The following is an 18,149-nucleotide window of genomic DNA, read 5'->3' on the forward strand; positions in this document are numbered from 1 at the left end:
GGGAAAAGATAGGACCTTGAACTATCGCTAACCCTTGAAACATGATACACAGTAGCATCCACCAACTAACTACATTAGTCGACCTCAACGAGTGCTCTTGACCTGATATGAATTATATTACGTCCCGTTAACTAACTAAACTCACATTCACTTTGCTCTCATTTATTTTACACGGGCCATGAAATATGCATGTCTTTAATTTTCAAACGTAGTGTTTACTGTCATTAGTAGATGAATAAATGAAATAGAGAATATGTTTAATTATCAATTAATTATAAATGTGTACTTTACAAATTTTGTGGTTTGTACCTTCGTTTATATGTAGTATAATTCTAATTAAAAATGGTAAGATTTATACGTAATTACAAAACAATACACATATAATGCATATATAGTTATCAAATGCCCTAAGTTTTTTTTTTTACATTAAAAAAATAGTAACATCTATGAATATGAAGTACAAATAGTAGTCTGCATTTTAAATTCAACTAAAAACCTTACAAAATGTTTGTATATAAATTATTCAAAAATAGTTTTTTAACGTAAATCCGTATATGTTAAGCAAACGATATGTATAATGCATTAAAGGTTAGGAGTTCATACGGATAAACTCTCAAAGTTTAATGTTTTTTGTTTGTAAGTTTAGGCAACCGTTTTCTCTCCTTCATCAGACCAGCTCAATGGAATTTGTTCCATAAAATTACATGTAATTCGTATATACTCATATGTGCATAGTGTGAAAATTTCATGAAAATCCGTCGCCTGCAAATGTTTGTATAAACTGTAAAATTGTAACTCATACGAATATTACAAGTTAATTTGAAGTTTCGGTAGTAGGATTTTCCGCTGAAATATTCCAATTATATTTAACATTCATTATTAAATTCGAAAAATATAACTGAAATAGCAATGAAATTTTCTTTCAACAATATATATTAATGGAATGTCGATAACTTGCTTTTTACTTAATAACTTCGGTTATATTGAAAATACTTTACCAAGTATAAGAAATGAAGAGTTATTTCGTTTAATATTATTGGAAAAAATTCATAAATATGCTGCCAGAACAAAAATAGTCAGGGAACAATAGACTCACTTTTTTATTTATACAACGAGTTTTAAGGTATTTCGTCATTGGAATTATTATTCTAAATAATTGAAGTATGTATAATTTTTATACAATATGGAGGCAAAGGAGTTGGTAGTCCAACTATTGGAATGTTTATTTATATATATGTCAGTGATATAAGTATTTTTTAAGGATTATCGATTATTAATTGATAATAGACATTTGTTTGATTATATTGCTGTATACAAATAAGATATATGGACATATATTTTGTACTAAAGGTATTTTTAAATTTAATATCCAACCACGTTGCTACGTAAAATTCTAGGTATTTATATGATACAATATGTGTTTGTTGTTTTATAAAGTTATATATTTCGAACGTTTGTCACTAAAATTAGCTAGACTAAGTGGCAAGATAAAACAATATCGACATAATGTGTAAATGTATCAATATCACATTTTCTTCATTATTTATATAGAATTCACATTTTTTTCATTCTTAATATCCGAACTTCTACTAAACTACTATTATACATATAATATATACCTTGATGTTCCTTTTCCCCGGCTAGAGAAAAAAAGAATAGATTCTTTTCTTCTCTATAGATATACAATTAACCTTGTTACTGTTACTATTTGTATATAATGTTGGTATTTTAATTCATAGTTACATAATTATATTTAAACACGCAGATTCCAATTATATAGAGATTTATAATTTATTATATATGTACATTGTATTCGCCAGATGTTTGAATCCCTAAAGGATTATAGTGGTGGTGGCATTTATCATACTCGGATTATGTATGCTGGGATTATGTCTATTAATTCTCCTTCAAATAATTGGGACACAATATTATTAACAAGTTAATTATGCCGTCATTCTGTGGGCTGAAGGAGTCGTATATATGCGAGTAACTAGGTCGATGATAGAAACGAGCGACCGTACATTTAGATTTAGGCAAAAAATCATTTAACACATATATATCATTTAACGTATATTATACAGTATTTATATAGTATTACTCGTCCTTATGTATATTATTAGAATTATTATTTTTTAATTCTAGAATGAAGATTCAGTATTATCGTTTAAAAATATCTGGCGTTATAAGATCTTTTCCTTTCTTTGCCATGAATATTGTTTTATATCCTGTCTGCTGTAAAAAATTAGGCAATTTGGTAGTTAATATGAGTATGATGTATATAGTAATATAGTTCATATATAGTTATGATGAGTCAGTGAGAATTTACATTTTTTTATATTGTTTAAACCTACATACAAATCAAATATTTATAATCATCATCAAATTACATAAATAAAACTGTAAAATTCGATTGGATATCTAAAAACTATCATATTTTGATAAATATCAAAAGAGGTATTCCTAATTCATTAAATAATTTAAATTACTTAGAAATAGACAATGCTAATAAGCTGCTTAATTCAATTAAGGAGCTCGATAAACATTAAGGTTGAGAGCAAATAATCTTAAGTTTCAAATGCCAGTCGCAAGAAATTCCAACCATGTAAACGTATATGAGGTGATATCATCGAGCAACTCAAAATTACCTTCTGAATATTCATCATAACACGGCTGTACTTTGATGGTATTTAATAAATAATTTAAGTAAACAGCATAATTATTGTTAATTGAATTAATTTATTTTAAATTAAATTATTGTAATACATTTTCACAAAATAAGTCATAATGTTTGTAGGTAATGTTGTAATTATTTATATTTTAACGATGATTTAATTCGATGCATGAATTAATCTACATATAATTTCTCGAAATTAAATGTTATAGTTAAATTTATCCATAACATAATTATATATTAGTTGCTCATACATGAGACCGCCTTTTGTCATATATATTCCAACATACTTTTGTTTTATTTTGTATTTGTGTGTTGTGTTCTTGTTTTCGATGTTATATTTTTTTTATTATTCTCCTTTAAAAATTATTTTATGATGTAATGTTATTTAGTTTAGTACCTAGTTGAACTGGACAAAGATTATTGTGAAAACAAAATGTTTTAACAACAATCCTTATTTTCATCGTCAATCTTTCTTCATTAATGTATAGAAATAAAAATGAAAGAATTAATGTCAACAAACGTATGTCTATTAGTCGATTTCTTATTTAAATCCATTGTAATCGCGAATTACAATAGCAACCTATTAATTTTTATTTTGTCAAATATGATAGAGATATAATACGGATAGTAGATAAAAACTACAGATAAATCTTTTGTCAGGCACAATGGGAAAACTCTGGTTGGGCTTATTATCCTCGAGATTTACGAATGAAATTGAGCAAAACGATCGATCCGAACGTTCCAGCTACTGTGAAATTAATGAGTTATAAGATTATGTTCTTTTAACAATAGCTCTCTTTTTTAATTTTATATAAAAACATATTTCATTGATTTCATAAAAGTTTAAAAATGACATTATAATTAGACTACTTTTAAATATTTGTTTGCATTTTTATTTTATTTATTACGCAATATTACAAAATGTAACATTCGCAGTTGTATTTTTAATGCAACATCATCTTCCTTCACTTATCCCATATCATTTGGGGCTCGTGTAATATGTTTTAAATATACATTACCAAAAAGGTTTTTGCTTTGATTTTATTACAGGCCACCTGCCTGAATGGCGGTAATATCGCCACCTAACGAAATTATAGAATGGATTTGGAAAGGGAAATTGGTTTGTAAAAGGATTTGTGGGGAGAAGGGAGAATGATACGACAGTTGCGAAGTTGAGATATTGATAGAAACTGCAGTAGGTCAGGAGGCCGAGATTGCATACCCGTATGTCCTTGATCTAGATTTGAACAGGTCACTAGAAAGTAACACGTCTAACGAACATTACCGAGGATTTTGTACCGAGACGTCTCGATAGGTACCTTTGTCATCTATTTCAGCCGGCAACGAGCTTGCTTTGAAAGCTGTGTTACAGTGGAAAGCAGTAAATTGAGAGGTTACGGAGGCATGACATCGTAGTCCTCAGGAAGGTCAACGCATAACTACCGCGAGCGTCATATGATGGCCTAATGTATGTCGTAAAGTTTATATATGTACACTAGTTGACCCCGCCAACATTGTTTTGCCATATAAATTAAAATCGCTATTAAAAATAGGGGTTGATGATAGAAGGATGAAATTTGGGGGTTGCATATTGTATTTTTAAATTTTATAAAAAAAATTGGCTAAAAATTAAAAAATAAATGTTAGTGGTGGACAACCCTTATCACTTAGGGGTATGATCAATAGATCAACTAAACTCACTCAGACCTACTAAATATGCATATAAAATTTCATAAAAATCGGTCAAGCCGTTTCGGAGGAGTATGGTAACTAACATTGTGACACGAGAATTTTGGTAGGAACACGCTGTAGGCGTCGCCGTATATAAAATTCTCGTAACATACCTTCAGGATAGCCGATAGTTTGTTTCCATTTCTAATGACATAAAAATCATTAGAAACCCTTCTTATATTTAGTGCAATAAAATATCTAAGTACTTAATAATAATTTCCAATCCGAATTAAAATAAATTTCCTTAAGGTTTGTATTTAGACTGTTTCGTAAAACATAGTGTTAACATAATATTTTGTATTTCTAGCTTCAGCATAACAGATTGTGAATGAGGCGGGATTATATTTGCTTATGATTATTATGAAAACTCGTGCCGGATATACATAATGAATGTAAGCATCTACGTCATTAACATGTGTGAAATAATGATATTAAGTCAAAATTTTAAAACTTTAATGTACAAAATCGAAATTTTTAATCTTTTGAACGAAGGGACGCTCTCATAGCGTAAAATATGCAAAATTTGGAAGGTATGTTATGTTTAGGCAACTGCTTAATCAATCACTGCGTGCAGGTAAATAGATACTATATGTACTCGTACATCCTTATACTTAGGTATATTGTGTATTGATTTCATTCAAGTTTTGTCCTTGCGTTTAAAGCTCCCGCTATAAATAGGGCCAACAGGGAGAGCTGTGTATGATATTTTAAGGGTACTTATAAATATGTTATGCCTGTAGGCATTTATTTACCCAACTTAAAAAAAGAGGTTCTATATTTTATTAATGTAGTCGACATGCACTTAGATTTAAATAAAATCCAGGATTTAAACCTGCATCTCTCAGCTATATAGACAGAGCAGTGGTACATCATGATAGGAATACTATAAGAATCCTATTGAATGGGTATTTTTTTTTAATTAAATAATTAAAAATTGGTATATATTTTATGTGGTATTTTGGAATGACTGCTGCAATGTTTTAATATATCTGGTTGATAAGTAATGAGAAAATTGTATCATTATCAGCGATATATTATATTAGGAAGTTGTCAAATATTGACTGTAAAATTTATCTCATTAGCATTATGGTGGCCATCATATTAAATATATCAAAATTCAATATAGGATATTGCATTGTTTTCGCAACCGTAGGTATCGGATATCAGTAATGGGTGAAAATTCAATTGTTAAATTTTCCCCAAACACATGAAAGCAATTTAAAAGCATGTTAAAAACTGATATCAACGCTGCTGTGAAGAAAATCCAATTAAATCTAGCGTATATTCATAGAAAAATCCCCTGAAAATATAATTTAGTACAAATAACATCAACATTAAAATCATAGTTTCGGGCTATTCTTTTTTCTTATTTAATAATAACGATGTGAATTTTATGTGAATAAGATATTCATTAAACTACCTCTGATAATAAGAAAAGGAAAAGTAAGGCTAGATTTGGTACCATATTTTTAAGAAAAATGCTGATAATTAAAACATATTACACCATTGATGAATATTTGCAAGATAATAATGAATAATACCTTGTTTGTAAGTTACTATACGATAATCTGCATTGCAACTAATTAAATAAATAGTTTTCAGTTGAAGTTTAATAAATCTATTTAATTCCGTCGTAAAATTGCACAACAAGCTTGTTTTTATCTATACATAGATATATTCTCACCCATTCCTTTAATAATATTGATATTGCTAATTAAGCACAACTGGATCGTCTGATGGATTAGCCAAAAATATGAACTGAACCGTTGTTCGTATAAGACAACTCAGTCTGTCTGATTATGATATGTTTTCTATTTATAAATACATTTAGTATTCAATTAAATAATTCCAATATGTTAGGCATTATTTAATTAGGCCAGCGCGGCGCCAGTAGCAATTTCTTTCAATATGGTTCGGTTTCAGTTTTTTATATTTGGGTTTAAAAAAAGTACCTACCTGATTACACCCTATAACCAAAATACTGCTTACAAAGCAAGCTGCTTGGCAGCTGTGATAGATGGAACTGTCGTAAGTACCCAGATGACTTTTTACAATTTTGTTCTAGTAGAAATATATTCTTAATGCCCGGTTACTATACCTGGGTTTACTCTAGCTATTCAATCAAGCAATTTCGTAGCTAATACAGCATTTATAAAAAATGGTTTCCCAACCAATAATTATTTATTAGTATTAAAAGATAAATCATATAAACCGTAAGCCGCTCACTATAGTCTTGTTCGAGTATCACGATACCTAATAGAGCTATCTTTTTTCGATAGTATTTACTCAGGTGTGTTTAAGCCCGGATACAGGAAGTTGAACGCCGGAAACTAGACGGCCGTGCGGCCGTCTAGTTTTCACACACAACACCACAAATGTCGGCCGACGACAGTTCTAAAACAGTGATATGGGACTTGTTTCAGCAATTCAGTATATACTTGTTACAAGAGCCATTGTAGAAATTACGAATTTAACTAGTACTTTGTGTACACAAATAAAATTATGCTTTGGTAAAGCATATTAATAGATATAATTTTATGTACATCATAAAAATCAATCGAAGTAATAGACCTTTTGTTTTGTTTTAATAACATAACTACTAAAGCTAATTTGAAGAGCTTTCTAAATCACCAATCTATACTAATTTAAATAAAAAAATGAATTCACAATATTATTTTTTATAACCCGGAATGAGAAGTACTGATGTACGAGTAACAAAACATTAAAAAATATAACCGAATTATGAAAAACTTTCCATTGAATGTAAAAGAATAATTGGGAATAATTAAATTAATTCATTGTCATCATATTGAATCAATCAGTTTTAGCAGAGAAATTATGTAAAATACATAAAAAATATTGAAAATAAGATCATTGCCTTTTCGTTGTGGTTAAAAAGAGTACGATCTAAAACTTTTAATTTTATTGTCTACTTACAAAGAGTTGAGTGGCACTTAAAATATTAACAACGACTTCCTGTTTTGCTTGGAGAAACACCCTTTGTTTTTGGAAACATCAAAGGATTGAATTTTGTGTGTATCTTTATATTTGCGCTGTATCGCTGCCGGTAACGGTTAAATTGTATAGGTTTGTGAAAGGTAATATTGATTGAAAATTATGTTCATTTGGTTTAATTTTATTCCGGTACTTATTTTAAAATTTTATACATACTCGGTAAATACCTTTAATTAATAAATATTTATTCCACAGACATGGTTGCGTGATCTTCATAGATTATTTAATATTATAAGTATATTATTCTATTTGAATATTCGTAATACACCTGCTTATTATAGTAAAATCACTAGTATGGCGTTTCAAAATGAATTTCGTTCTTCATTTTTGGTGATTCGTTCTAAAACTGGCTGGTTTTAACTTTTTCCACTGGCTTTCTAAAAAATACTCTAATTTCTTATTTTTGTAAAACTCCACGGGAAGACTCAGCAAAGGGTATTTATTGCTCTAATGAAGTTAGAGTATAGAGATAACTATGTCAAATTGTTACATAGACAATTTGATACTTCATGAATAATTTTTCTTTTTTAAAAATATTTTCCGCAGTAATTTTATTACCATTTCTTATATTACATATAATAATATACATTTCATATTCCTCTTTTATTTATTATAATTCCATATATTAAAATATAAGCTAATCAAACACAATATACATGGGCATATACGTAAAAGATGTAAAACACACCCAATAGGGTTTAAGGGTTTATCCTAAAAGGGCTGAGATGGCATCCATCATGAATAAAAACCTAAACACAAAAGCTTTTTCAGTGGAAAAGCAATCGAAGTACAGCAGGTTACATTGTATTCTGCTTGACGTCAAACTGATAAGTCGATCAATAAACGTTGTAAGATGTTGCCTTCACTGGTACTCAGCCACAGAAAAATGTGGAAGTCAACCAAATATTTTATTCATGGCCAAGAATTTATGTGAGGCTCTTAGTAATTCTTAAAAATTTATGACTCCCATCGCCTTTTGTTTATTTCACTTTCTAAAGAGATGTGTGTTATTTTGACTTTATTACGAGTTAGGCGCTGAAATATAGTTACTGTCAGCTGTCCTATAATTTTGCAACCAATATTGTTTTTTATAAATAATATATAGAGAGCGTCGAAGTCTATTTGTTTAGTAACTCAACATAGACTGAAATGTCGTAAGTTTAAATCTCACCAAACCAAACACCAAATTGTGTATTAAATAAATTTTCTGTCTGACTTTCTGGAAGCGCTGATAAAAAACCAAAGCAATTAGAGACTGCCCAATGTGCCAGATATACATATACCCCGCAAAATATTGGCATATCAAGTGTTGCGTTCACCACGGTATCAACGGTTAATAACAGCTCTAACTACTGAGGTAAAGGTAAGCAACAAATAACTGTTACTTATTAAAATGATAAACAGCATAGCTGTTGTGAAATTGTAATCCAGTAAAGGGAATGTTAGCTAACGACACTTGATATTGAGATGAATTACTATTTAGTCTTACTAAAAGATAGTCAGTCATACACGTAATATAAACAGGACTACCTTTGATATATTTTATTATTAACTATAAATCAATATAAGTAATCGTTTACAACGTCAACAAAAATATAGAAATGTAGAAAATGTTTTTATATAGAACTGCAATATAGTGAAATCTAAAGTATACTATTAGTTCCATGTATTTCCAATGAGAAAATTGTAATCCTATTAATATGAAAGTATAATATTTCTAAATAATTGAAATGGCAAACTAACCACAAAGCTGACTGATTCATTTCGTGGCAAACGGTAATCATCGCCTATATGGTGACATTCGATATTCGTGATACCACTCAGGCATTGCAATTCAATGTACTAAGATGTCATGCCTCTTATCCTGTAATGTTACTGCCCAATCTGAGACTTTAATTCTTTAACACAGCTTAAACAAAAGAACCTGCAATGGATAAAGATGTGTAGACGTTTGGTTTGGTTTTTGTATTTTGTTACTCAATTACACATTGAAATGTTTGATTACTTTATGAATTATGACATACTAACTGTGCCCGTGATTTCGTCCGGGTGGAATAGTAACCTTGACCAAATAAAGAAAAAATATTTAATAACCCACTAAATCTAAAGAAAAATGTTTTATCGTTCCAGCTTCAAAAATGACGAATTAATTTTTTTTTTCACTTACGAGTAACATTTTTACAGTTTTAATGTTATATTTATTTATATTTGAACATAGTTTAAAAATAAGTTTCAAGCTTCTAGCTATAAAAATGACGATATCTCTGTGCAATTTTTCATCCCGCCATACCACTCCTTACAATATATTTTTCACATTAAAAAATATAAATGAAAGCCTATGTCCTTTCTCAGGGTCTAGGCTATCTATGTACCAAATTTCATTTAAATTGGTTAAGAAGTTTTGCGTGAATGCGATACAGACAGACATATAGAGTCACTTTCGTAGTTATAATATTAGTAAAGATTTATGCTTAATATGTGCGGCAAATACATAATGTAATATAAGATACAATGCACTACTTTAATGAAACTAGTTGTAGTAGTAATAGGTGTATATATACAATTAATTTATTGCCTTATTACAATGTCTTTTGGGATCAGAATACAACTGGTTCTCTTTGACTCAGTAATAGGAAAATACCTATATAAATGTAAGAAGACAAAACATGTCCAGTTAACATCGTGTACAATATTGTTTGGGGCGACATCACAGTGTTTTCTTTTCAAATCACACAACACATCAACGCGCAATAAATAAACCGAAACGATCATAAAACAAGGTCGGTATTCCATTGAATTGTGTTCGCACCGATTTGTAGGCCCACCTTATAAGGCGTTAATCTAATTTATTGCCCACTTTATTTTCACTTTGACTTATGTTACAGTAATTGAAATAATATAAACAAAACCGTAGTTTTATGCGCTATATACGTTTTTAACGCTTCTATTTACTACTTTCAATAAGCATTTATTCGTGGAAGGGAAGTGGAAGTTCTAAGTAACAAAACCACTATCAGATACGATACGAGTAGTGACTTGGACCTCAACTCAAATACTCTAAGGGACCGAACACCTACACGCCTTGTATGACGACGTACTCTAAATGCATTACAATAGCCTACCACATAAGCGTATTGTAGAATATCTGTGCTAAGTATATATACAGCAGCAAGCAAGAGAAAGAAACCTGTAGTAGGATATCTTGTTACATTATTTTGCCCTCATAATCGGCTCATGGGTAATCAGGCAGTTCATAGTTATTTAAAATAGGGACTAAAAAGTATATTTGTGTGTGTCTGAGTATCGATGTGTGAATATCCTGTATGATTAATGATTTATTTTTAAATTAATATTTTTGTTATTTTCTTTCTTATCCAGATTAGTAACTATGTATTTATAATGTCTAGATTTAAAGATTTCAATATAGAATCATTTCCGAAATACTTCCGCTGGAGACAAATTCTGTAAGATGCTTTGTACCACAGAAAAAAAAGTAATAAATGTATTTTTTTACTTCTATAGATTTTTTATTAGCCATTGCGAGACAGACATATTCCCATCTAGCCTTCAAACCTCTCTATCATAAGCTTCATGAATCTTGCTTTATCCATGAAGCCATATCTTTCTAGCAAAATGGTTCAAATGGGTCGAAACACACGTTTTGGTCTACCACGACATCTGTGCCTATCGCTTGGTGTCTAACAGATTATATAGCCTGGCCCACTTTTGTGAATATAAAATGTATCTTGACCGGCCAGATGACCGGTCCACTCTCACTACAGTTTAGCATCCTACGTACCCACATCAGCTATTTGATTAATAGAACAGTGTTTCTGGCGCAGACGACATCTATTATAGTGCGTACCATTGTTCTTTAACAAACGATAAACATTAAACTTGTGTTGTTCTGTTAAAGTTTGAGCACCGTAAGTTAGGATGATGAAACATATCTACGTTTTAAAGAAACTGTGAGGTCTTTATCATTACATCATTAATTGCCCTGAAAATCAGAAAGTCTTACATATGTATATACATTTTTAATTCATTTTAACTGATAATATAATTATAAATTTTGAAATACTTTCATAGCTTGCACAAACTAATTGAAAGTTTGATACTTAAACACCGTAAACCAGGCTTATTTTGAACTGTAGAATTGAAAACATTGATTAAAACTTTCATAAGGTACAAACTGTAAATTTCGAAAACGAAATTAATCAATTCTTTAATCAAAAAGGTCTGCGAAGTATATTTTTTTTTAATAGAACAGCATATAAGGTGACTGCCCATATGGAGAGTAAGTGGTAATCGTCACCTATGGACTTGTAAGACTAAGGGTAAAGTATTTGATTGTTCGTTTTTTTGTTTCATCGTTGACCTACCTAATTCACAACAAAAATAAAACTCTAGGTTTTAACTTTGCTTGCCGAATTAAGATTAGTTTAAAAGTATTCATAGCTAAGTAAAATATTTCAGCAATAATAAGAAGAATAATTCTGGACGATTTACATAGCGCCATAGAGTCCCAAGCTAAGCAGAGTTTATATTGTGGGTACTAACTGATTGAAATAATGGTGCAACCTATGGATGTTAGGCGGTGTGTTAATAGCTAGACCACCGAGAGCGTGAAGCAATTGTTAAATAATACCTTCATATCATTTGTCATAAGAAATAGGTCAGTTCCAACTTCATCCATAAATTTCCTGCAGACTTTATAAACTGTCCTTATTCTATCCTCTAAATAAAGATAAATACATACACATTTACATAGTGATCGTGTACGACATGATGATGGAGTAAAATCATTTGTTTTTTATTTATTATTTACTGATGTATTCCGCGGCATTACCTGAATGAATTTTCCTAAAAAATACCCAATGTTTCAATTTGAGATATAATATATTTGTGTATCAAAATTAATTCAAATCTGTATCCTATTTTTACATTTATAATATCATAGCAAAGAAAATTACTGACAGATAAGTATCTAAAAATTGTAGATGCTTTAGAAATACATGAATCTATCTATCTATTCAGTCTTCATCCGAAGCCTTCAGTAGTTCAATATATTGGAAAAATATGAAATACTTTGAATCCATGAGACCGAGACTTGCAAAAATATTTATTGCAAATAAATTCTTGTAACATACTTACCAAATTCTCGTTTTTCTTCTTACTATAAAATATCTGTAACAAAGAAATTTCTTATTAATTTATGTTTAATATCCAGACTCCAAAAACTGTGCCAACTTCAGGATTTATTACGAAAATTCCTTAATTAAAGTTTACTTCTCCATTGCAAAGGGTCTTAGAGGGGTTTTTATGTAAAAGTCAATCATCGGTCTTTGGTTATTACTCTCACAATAGCACTCTTGGCCGTTGTCCATTCAGACCCATGTCAGCCTCATTGTTATTAGCCTGTTTAGTTGAGAAAATTCAATATCCCTACTCAAAGTTCCATTGATCTTTTGCTGGCTGCGTCTTTTTGCTCTAAATACATCTATAGATTCGTTTACCCGAGAATGTCAACAATGGGAGTCCAAAGTAACCTTTAAGAATAATAAATATCGCATACCCCAAAATGCGTACAAAGTTAGCCTATTATATTAACAGTAGGTAATTCATTTTATCTAAAAAATAACATAATAAAATAACTTTTTATATATATTAACAAAATTATTAAGTATATATAACATTTTTAATATAACTCGAATGGCAAAGAAGCCTTACGACCTATTCTGCTGATGTTAACTAGTATTTGTCGTTGCGTAACCTAACATGTTGTGCTTGCACCATGATTTTAATCCCTTAACTTCTGAAACACAGCGTACAAAGTCAAGCTGCTTGGAAGTTGAAACACCTGAAAATGAAACAGATCCACGCAGACGGATTTATACATACTCTACCACTAGTACCTCATGCAATGCTACCGTAGAATAAACAGTTGTGGTAATATTGTGTGAAAGATTTCCGATAAACTGCCGCCGAACGAGCAATATGTAGTTTGTCATTTGGAGTTTGTCTTGCTGTTTGTCAACATTGACCTGGATGACAAGTGCATCACCTACTAAATGTTAATACCATACTATATTATATCGTACCGTACTTTACGCTATATATACTATAGCGCAAGCTCTACTAACAACTTGATACATTATATTTTCAATTCAAATAGTATGGTGTTGCATAAAATAGGAACTATAAATTTAACTAAATATTTATTTTCATTTGAAGTATATAATAATATTTTTATAGGATATTAAAAAAGTCCGTATGTATATTGAATACTTTTTCATAAGACTTCTTGCTCTAAAAGTTAAAGAGAAACAGCTACTAAAATTGCCTACAAACAGACTTATACGAGTACATACAACTTATAAATTATATAAATAACTAAGCTACGATAGCAGCTGCTATGATTTATAATATTATCATAACCGCAATTATTTTAATAAATTCACGAACTCACACAGTATCCTACGCGATTAGTATGCTCTCAAAATCAAATTAATTCAAAAGTATTGAATTATTCAACAAATGTTACAACAACTCCGATAGAAGACATTTCATAAACATTGTAATTCTTTGAAAATATTTTTATAAGTTCAACAGTGCCGTCGGGAATTTTAAGAGAACAAGTAAGTACTTAGATACATATAATCGCCTTTATTAAACTCCTTTAAAGGAGTGCTTAATTTTTTTTTATTTATTTGGGGTGGCAAACTAATTGACTGTTCACTTCTTGGTAGACGGTAACAGTCGTCTATGTATCACGTTATCTTGTGACACCCGTGATACTACTCAAGCGTTGCCATTGCCATGTAATTTCTATACCACTTCATAATACATATTTTCATAATATTATAAATTTCTAAATGTGTATCTGTCTATTTGTATACTTGTTATCTTATCACAACTAAACGGCTTGACAGATTGCAATGAAATCTTATAAACTTGGAAATTTGTGAGTATGGATGGATGGATTTTTCTTACTCTTTCACGCAAAAACTGGATTTTAATGAAACTTTACAATAAAACAGTTACACATAGGAATAAAATATAATCTATAAATGTGACGCGGGTGAAACCGCGGGCATAGCTAGTTAGATATACAAAGAGATTGTATTACGAGGACGGACATAGTTCTGTCTTTTATTTCAGAAAATGATCTGCAAAGCGGAGAAATGAGAGATGGAAGTTTATAAATAGCTAGTATTAATTTCAACTATTTATAATATGAATTCCGATGAGGATACATGAAGTAATATTCTCGTATTATTGGTTAAATTATGAACTGAAATGTACAAATATTCTCCCTGACATGTGGACATGTCAAATGTCCCGTTCACCACAACGCCGGCAGTTGATAATACCTCTGAATATCCCATTTGGGATTACAGTTGAGAATACATGGGCGTATATTATAAATTAAATTCATTTCAACGTAAATTGTACATGATATTGTTAACGTTCTCACTAATCCTAATACATTCTAACATTGTCAATGCGAAAGTATTTACAATGTTAGTTAGTCTGTCTATTTGTTACCTTTTCATGACTAGATCTTTTCGGATCTTTATGAAATTTGACATGAATATAGAAATAGAAATAATCTTAATTCAAATAAACTTAATATAAGCACTTTTGAATAGTCAAGTTTTTGATTCTACCGCTTATTCGGAATGCAGATTCATCACAAAAAGAATGAGCAAGAAACTTGTGTGTAACTCTTTTAAATAAATATTGATTTACTTATATTTAATTAACAACAAGGATTAAGCATGCTACAATCAACATAGAAACCGCTACGTACTTAATCTCTGTTCAATCAGATAACATTGTCAGCGCTATGATTTTAAGTTAGATATTTTCTACATAAGCATTATTATCATTTATAAATTCTTCAATTTTATAATAAGCTTTTTGCAAAGAAAATATTTTATAACACATTTGAATTTCTTTCTGGCATATTGAGTACAGAATCTGGGAGTATAGATACGAGTAGTATGGTGAGAAAGGACATATGCTATCTTTTATCTTAAAAAATAACCTGAAAGTAGTGAAAATAAGGAAATAAAGTTTATGGACAAGTCGCTGGTAACAGCTAGTATACATATGTCTGTTTGATATTTTTGGATGGTTGTAAGTACTTTCCTAGTAAAAACAAAAAGGACAAGGACGACAGAAGAAGGAAGCAGGTAAAAAATATCAATTATAGAAGTCATGTTTTTGTATAGTATGATGTAGTCCTAAGCTAAGCAGAGCTTGTGTTATAGGTACTAGACAAGTGATAGAAACACAGAAATGCATTTATTATTTGTTAATACATAGATACATAATATACAGAAAAAACACCAATACAAACAATCATAATACACATTTTTGCACCGTGTGAGGAATCGAACCGAGTAAGGCGGTGTACTAAACCACTAGACCACCGAGGGCGTCAAGATAGACATAGACAAAATCGAGGGTACATGCTAGCAGCGTAATAAAGATTGATTATGTGCGGCTGTTTCATTACTTTAAAGAAATATTGATGGATGAATACGGTTGAGAAACATTTATGATATAACACGTTATTGATATTTAGTATGTAATATTATCTGTGTTGAAGCCGATACACGTAAGCGTGGAGTGGTGAAATACTCAGGAATGAAACAATGATTGGAGTTTACAGCTGTCAGTGTTGCCTGCGCATATATAGCGTGAGGATAGTGGACGCGTTCACCTGCGGTGCGAGGCAAGTCATAACTGCTATAGGTGTCGCTGTCTACGCACGAGCGGTGGGATAAATTTAATTAGCAAATAAGTAGGTATACAGGTAAGTAACATATAATCTTATAGATACACCCTACAAACAAACAATATATTTTAACAGTAAAAGTATTAATTTGTACATACACATATATATATGTATATATATAGTAAAAAGTAAGTATTGGTTTATATATTTATATGGTTATTTCTATATATTTTTATTAACATTTTCTACTTTTTATTTTACAGGTCCGGTTTGCAATCGCGTGACACGTCGGGTACATATGTAGTATGTTATCTATGGTATGAGAGACGAGCTGTTTTCTGCAACTTTGCTTGCTTTACAACAGCCTAGTTCCGATCTCACGATACATATAATAAACATAAAATACACTGACAGGTATACTTTTGCTTACTTACTTAATTTATAAAATCAGAAGGTATGGACAGTATCGTTCCCATACGCGTAATATCAATATTTAATGTTCTTGTAACTGAATTGGCAAACAAGCTTTCGGCACGATTAATAATAAAAATGGCATATATTTTACAAATATGACAAAAGTTTGTGACAATTATTCGAAAGAGTTTTCTTATTTTGTGTATTAACAAATATCTTTTGCTTCAATAAATCTACTACTATTGAATGAAAAATAATATAATAACTGACAATACATAATTGCTTGTACACTGTTATCACCTAAAATGCTCATGAAATAAAAAAAAATCCTACATGAAATATAAAAAAAACACTGCCTATTTTATTCCGATTAAAGGACCGTCGCCTTTATACATGAACAGCATAGCATACACACGAAGGGACATAATGTAATATACTAATCATACGCTGTCGTCGGAGGACTAAGCCTAAAATATTACGGCTCAATATACGGTGATGAAAATGCATTACCTAAAGCGCTTCAATCGAAGACAACTTATAAAGTAAAAATGTTTGTAGCTGAAATAGTTGAGACTGAGGTAACTAAGCAGACAAGTTTTTATAAAGTTACCTCGGTGCTTTATTTTAATCTATTGTCACTGGCACCCCGTCGGTGTATACCTTTGAGTAGGCACGAGTATACTAACCATAAAAAAAACAATGTCGTCACGTACAACGTTTGTTGTAGAGTATAAAGTCTTCGAACATAAGTTGTAATGTCAGTATTTAATATATTTCTTTTTATTTATAAGTCTACCGACCCTTTCGTGGTTAATAAAATAATGAATAATGTAGAAAGGGTCCGCAATAACATTCAGAACAGGGGTTAATAGCGAGAGCAGCAGAGTCCTTTGAAGTAGAAGAGAATTTAGACTTCATAAAAATATAATGAAAAAAGTTTGTGAATACCTAAAACAAATGTTAGATAATGTTTACAACATTTTAATGGAATAGTTTATATCTACGATTTTGTTCGCGTAAATGGGTTATAGAATAATTATATCAATATAGAGACTGCCTAAGATTTGTTCACGTACTTTATTATCGTAACTTAAAATCAGAGGTAGATTTTTATAAGGTCGTCTGCATGAAGTACTTTAGTCTCACCTATTTTTACAGCTTGTCTTGTCAGGTGTGTTTTAGTAATAAAATTCGATTAGATAGTGTAATTACAGGATAAGAGGTATGACATCTCAGCTCTTCGGAATGACAATGGTGGGTATCAATGAGTGGTAGATAAAAAACAAATTGTTATGACTATTCAAAAGTGCTTAAATTAAGTTTATTTGAATAAATGATTTTCTATTATATTCTATTCTGTTCTATCACATAACATATACGACTATAGGCGACGGTTACCGCTTGCCATTAGGAGTGTTGTCACTTTGTCTTACTAATCTAATAAGATAAACAAATAACATACAATGTTGTCAGACAGAGGTAAAAATCGAATATAATTTTTTTGTGTTACAATCGGGTATTTTCAAGTAAGTGTTGTGGTAAAGTAAGTGTCGGATTTGTCTTACAAGC

This window comes from Achroia grisella, unplaced genomic scaffold (assembly GCF_030625045.1).
Source record: "Achroia grisella isolate CSIRO2021 unplaced genomic scaffold, CSIRO_AGI_Agris_v1 utg146, whole genome shotgun sequence".
In the NCBI taxonomy this organism is placed as follows: Eukaryota; Metazoa; Arthropoda; class Insecta; order Lepidoptera; family Pyralidae; genus Achroia; species Achroia grisella.